We start from the raw sequence: 6,064 nt of genomic DNA on the forward strand, positions 1-6,064 counted from the left end.
CTTCTCTTTCTTCAGGCTATCTTCAGGTTTATTATTATGATAGTTATTATTATTCTAAAAACCCTGTCTTCAATGTTGGGTTTCTGGATTCTTTTTATCATTTAGCTCTACGCACTGAAGGCTGCTTGTGAACCCGCAAGCAGCATTCCGTGCAGCGTTCTTCTAAAGCTTTAGGAAAATCTCTCCTAAATTTTACATGATGTTGATGTTTGTGTGTGCACTCAGGTCGTGCACGTAAAGATTTGTTGAAATGTATACATAATGTACATACAGATACATACACGCACAAATGTATATATAAGTTCTCTTCACGGTGTAAGTTTATATGTACGTGTGTGAGTTTATGTATATGTATATATTGTATGTATATATTTTATAGAGATTCATAACCATTAGAGTGAATTTTATTTTCTATCGCTTATGTTGAGGTCTTTTATTTTCTTTTTCTTTTTTTTAAATAAGGTTTCGGCGCTAGTGTTTTTGTTATCATGTCGATAGGAAGGATCCCGCTGGAGGGTACGACATGCACATGCCCACCACTTTCCACATGGTTATTTTGTCGTTTTTGTGTGTGTGTGTGGGAGGAATGCATGTTAAAAATATCTTCAAAAAAACGTGACCTTTTTTGTATGTATTTGTGTTCTGTCTTATTATTTTTTACTTTTTTCCCCTTAGTATCAAAGTCTGGATCAAAGCCCCTGTGCTGTTGCTACTGTATCAGTCCTGTGACACAAGTCTTTTTAAATTAATTTTGGCTCACAGAGCACCAAACTTCAAACCTTTCTCCCACAAACACTTATTTTTAGCCTTTGGTTTTGTGTGTCGTTTGATAACTGTTTAGTACCGCTGATCTGAAACTGAACTTTGGTCCTCAATAAATTGTTTGTTCTCTCATTGTCGTCTCTTTCATTCCAGATTCCGTAGCTAACTTTCAATCCTCTCAGATCCAGAGTTCTTGCTACCATTTTGTGTTATCCTGTTTAACTGCAATTACATAGTCCTGATAGTGGTGGCTGTTATTGTCGATTGAAATGTCCAGCTAAACAAACTAATGTTAGCGTGATTGGCAACACTTATACGTAGAATTAATAGAGTTTGCGATGTTTGTCACATTTCTGATGAAAATAAACAGGCCCTCGATCACCTACCGCTGCCTGGTCTGTTGTATCTGAAGTCGTCCACTTTTGTTAACAAGAATAGGTGGTCTTTTGGGGTGAGGGTTAGCCTAACACCAGACCGATTTCCACGCTTTTTTGCACCTGACTCATTCAGCCATGTTATACCTCATCACTGTCTCTGAGGCCTTCTCAGCACAAAAAGCCATGAACCAGCTGGTACTGAACCATGAATAACTAATATTTTCCGAACTCCAGCTGTGTCTGATGGCTGGAGGCACAAGTATACAGAACTCATGAGACGAATGACTTGAGCAATTAAAAGAAGCTGAAGTTGGCTTATTCGAATTTCCTCTTCTACTTTAAATGGTGCAGTAGTTACATTCAGGCACCTGTACAGGTGCCAGAATGTAATTCCTGCTCCCTTTAAGGTGTGGGTGTGGGAGTGTGTATGTAAATATGTGTGTGTGAAATATATATATATATATATATATATATATATATATATATATATATATATACCCTCCCATCGACCCACCACCGATGGGAGGGGCAGTAGTAGGGGTGCGGTGCATTGTGGATCGGGCAGTGTCCGAAGGCGTGGGCCTTGGCGTTCTGATCCTCGGTTGCTGAAACTGGCTTTTGGAACTTGGAACGTTACCTCACTGGCGGGGAAGGAGCCCGAGTTGGTGCGCGAGGTCGAGAGATACCGACTAGATATAGTCGGGCTCACCTCAACACACAGCTTGGGCTCTGGGTCCAATCTCCTTGAGAGGGGCTGGACTTTTTTCTTTTCTGGAGTTGCCCATGGTGAGAGGCGGCGGGCAGGTGTGGGCTTTCTCATAGCCCCTCGACTCGGCGCCTGTATGTTGGGGTTTTCCCCGGTGGACGAGAGGGTAGCTTCCCTACGCCTTCGGGTTGGGGAACGGGTCCTGACTGTTGTCTGTGCTTATGCACCGAACAGCAGTTCAGAATACCCAGCCTTCATAGAGTCCTTGGAAGGGGTGCTTGAAAGTGCTCCTCCTGGAGACTCGATTGTCCTACTGGGGGACTTCAACGCTCATGTGGGCAATGACAGTAAGACCTGGAGGGGTGTGATTGGGAGGAATGGCCTCTCTGATCTGAACCCGAGTGGTGTTCAGTTTTTGGACTTCTGTGCAAACCACAGTTTGTCCATAACGAACACCATGTTTGAACACAAGGATGTCCATAAGTGCACATGGCACCAGGACACCCTAGGCCGCAGTTCAATGATTGACTTTGTAGTCGTGTCAGCGGACTTGCGGCCATGTGTACTGGACACTCGGGTAAAGAGAGGAGCTGAGCTGTCAACTGATCACCACCTGGTGGTGAGTTGGATCAGGTGGTGGGGGAAGATGCCAGTCAGACCAGGCAAACCCAAACGTATAGTGAGGGTTTGCTGGGAACGTCTGGCAGAAGAACCTGTCAGATTGATCTTCAACTCACACCTCCGTCAGAACTTTGACCAGATATCGGGGGAGGTGGGGGACATTGACTCAGAATGGGCCATGTTCCGCTCCTCCATTGTTGAAGCGGCTGACTGTAGCTGTGGTCGCAAGGTAGTTGGTGCCTGTCGGGGCGGTAATCCTCGAACCCGGTGGTGGACACCCCAGGTGAGAGATGCCGTCAAGCTGAAGAAGGAATCCTACCGGACATGGTTGGCCTGTAGGACACCAGAGGCAGCTGGCAGGTATCGACAGGCCAAGCGATCTGCGGCTTCAGTCGTTGCCAAGGCAAAAACCCGGGTGTGGGAAGAGTTCGGTGAGGCCTTGGAAAGTGACTTTAAGTCGGCTCCGAAAAGATTCTGGCAAACCGTCAGGCGACTCAGAAGGGGAAAGCAGTGTGCCACTAGCACTGTATATAGTGGAGATGGTGTGCTGCTGACTTCGACTGAAGACGTCATTGGGCGGTGGAAGGAATACTTTGAGGACCTTCTCAATCCCACCGACACGTTCTCCAGTGAGGAGGCAGAGTCTGGGGACACGGGAATAGGCTTGTCCATTACTGAGGCCGAAGTCGCTAAGGTAGTTAAAAAGCTCCTTGGCGGCAGGGCTGCAGGGGTGGATGAGATCCGTCCCGAGTTCCTCAAGGCTCTGGATGTTGTGGGGCTGTCTTGGCTGACACGCCTTTTCAACATTGCGTGGACATCGGGGGTGGTGCCACTTGATTGGCAGACTGGGGTGGTGGTGCCTCTTTTTAAAAAGGGGGACCGGAGGGTGTGTTCCAACTACAGGGGAATCACACTCCTCAGCCTCCCTGGTAAGGTCTATGCAAGGGTACTGGAGAAGAGAGTCCGGCTTATAGTCGAACCTCGGATCCAGGAGGAGCAGTGCGGGTTCCGCCCTGGTCGTGGAACACTGGACCAACTCTTTACCCTCTCCAGGATTCTCGAGGGTTCATGGGAGTTTGCCCAACCAGTCCACATGTGCTTTGTGGATTTGGAGAAGGCATTCGACTGTGTTCCCCGGGGTATTCTGTGGGAGGTGCTTCGGGAGTACGGGGTACATGGCTCTTTGCTACGAGCCATTCAGGCCCTGTACAAACAAAGCAGGAGCTTGGTTCGCATGGCCGGCAGTAAGTCAGACTTTTTCCCAGTGAGAGTTGGACTCCGTCAGGGCTGCCCTTTGTCACCGATTCTATTCATAATTTTTATGGATAGAATTTCTAGGTGCAGTCAGGGGATGGAGGGTGTCCGGTTTGGTGACCTCAGGGTCACATCGCTGCTGTTCGCAGATGATGTGGTCCTATTGGGGACATCAGGCCGTGAACTTCAGCTTTCACTGGATCGGTTTGCAGCCGAGTGTGAAGCGGCCGGGATGAGGATCAGTACCTCCAAATCCGAGGCCATGGTTCTCACGCGGGAAAGGGTGGAGAGCCCTCTCTGGGTCGGGGATGAGCTCTTGCCTCAAGTGGAGGAGTTTAAGTATCTCGGGGTCTTGTTCACGAGTGATGGTACAAGGGAGCGGGAGATTGACAGGCGGATTGGTGCTGGGTCAGCAGTGATGCGGGCTCTTTACCGGTCTGTTGTGGTAAAGAAAGAGCTGAGCCATAAGGCAAGGCTCTCGATTTACTGGTCGATCTATGTTCCCACCCTCACCTATGGTCATGAGCTTTGGGTAATGACCGAAAGAACGAGATCGCGAATACAAGCGGCTGAAATGAGTTTCCTCCGCAGGGTGGCTGGACTCTCCCTTAGAGATAGGGTGAGAAGTTCGGTCATCCGAGAGGGACTCGGAGTAGAGCCGCTGCTTCTTCACGTCGAGAGGAGCCAGTTGAGGTGGTTCGGGCATCTTGTTAGGATGCCTCCTGGACGCCTCCCTTGGGAGGTGTCACAGGCAAGTCCACCGGGGAGGAGACCCCGGGGAAGACCCAGGACACGCTGGCGTGACTATATCGCCCAGCTGGCCTGGGAGCGCCTCGGAATCCCTCCCAGGGAGCTAGTGGAAGTGGCTGGGGAAAGGGAGGTCTGGGCTTCATTGCTCAGGATGCTGCCCCCGCGACCCGAACCCCGGAGAAGCGGAAGATGATGGATGGATGGATGGATGGATATATATATATATATATATATATATATATATATATATACACACACACACACACACACACACACACACACACACACTCTGCAATTGGTTCTAATCACTGTCGTTTGTTTTCAGAACTCCCCTTCACTACAGTTGGCCTTCATCAGTGCAGTGTCGGTTCTGAGACCTCCCCCTGGCTGCGGTTGGGTCTTCCCCAAAATGTTGTTTGTTCTGAGACCTCCCCGTGGCTGTGGTTGGTCTTTACCACCACATTGTTTGTTCTGAGACCTCCCCCTGGCTGTGGTTGGTCTTTACCACCACATTGTTTGTTCTGAGACCTCCCCCTGGCTGCGGTTGGGTCTTCACCACCATGTTGTTTGTTCTGAGACCTCCCCCTGGCTGCGGTTGGGTCTTCACCACCATGTTGTTTGTTCTGAGACCTCCCCCTGGCTGTGGTTGGTCTTTACCACCACATTGTTTGTTCTGAGACCTCCCCCTGGCTGCAGTTGGGTCTTCACCACCACGTTGTTTGTTCTGAGACCTCCCCCTGGCTTCAGTTGGTTTATATCACCACGTTGTTTGTTTTGAGACCACTTCCTGGCTGTGGTTGGGTCTTCACATTTGTTCTGAGACCCCCCTGGCTCTGGTTGGTCTTTACCACCACGTTGTTTGTTCTGAGACCTCCCCCTGTCTGCAGTTGGGTCTTCACCACCATGTTGTTTGTTCTGAGGCCTGTCCCTGGCTGCGGTTTGTCTTTATTACCATGTAATAAAATTTGAAGTATACTGCCAGATTTCTTAGTAGTTAAAAAAAAAAAGTACACTTACAGCTTACATTTACATTTAGCACTGACATGTGTGGGTCCATTTGTTTGAAATGAAGTGAAATGCCAAACATTGCAGTCATGTAAAGGTGTATATTTTTTGTGAAAATGTACACTATTCACAAAATTTTAATCTTAAATGAATCCTAAAATATTATCTACCTTTATCTGCTTGTTTTGATGAGCTACGAGTGAAGTCATTAAACAGTGGCGTGACATAAAATAAGGTAAAAATGTTCCATTTTGACTTCAGGTAGACTTCAATAAGGTTAATCCATCCTTGGTCTGTGTGCTACATCTGAGATAGTGTAACAGGGCTGCGTCATGGCCTACATTTCAGCGTTCTTGGTCTGCCCATGATGAGTCTTTTGCATTTTTTCCATCACTAGATGGCATCCCTACCTTGAAACAGCAGGGAGACCAGTGCCTGGCAGCCAGAACACAATCCTTATGCAGCTGCGTGTAGTTAGCAGTTGAATTTGGTGTGAAGGCAGTGGCCTTGGTCCTCAATAAAAAAAGACTTTGACTCAAATTACAGCGTGTGCACACAATTCAGGCAGCAGGGCTTTTGAAAAGGTCAG

The sequence above is a fragment of the Pygocentrus nattereri genome, chromosome 3 (assembly GCF_015220715.1).
Source record: "Pygocentrus nattereri isolate fPygNat1 chromosome 3, fPygNat1.pri, whole genome shotgun sequence".
In the NCBI taxonomy this organism is placed as follows: domain Eukaryota; kingdom Metazoa; phylum Chordata; class Actinopteri; order Characiformes; family Serrasalmidae; genus Pygocentrus; species Pygocentrus nattereri.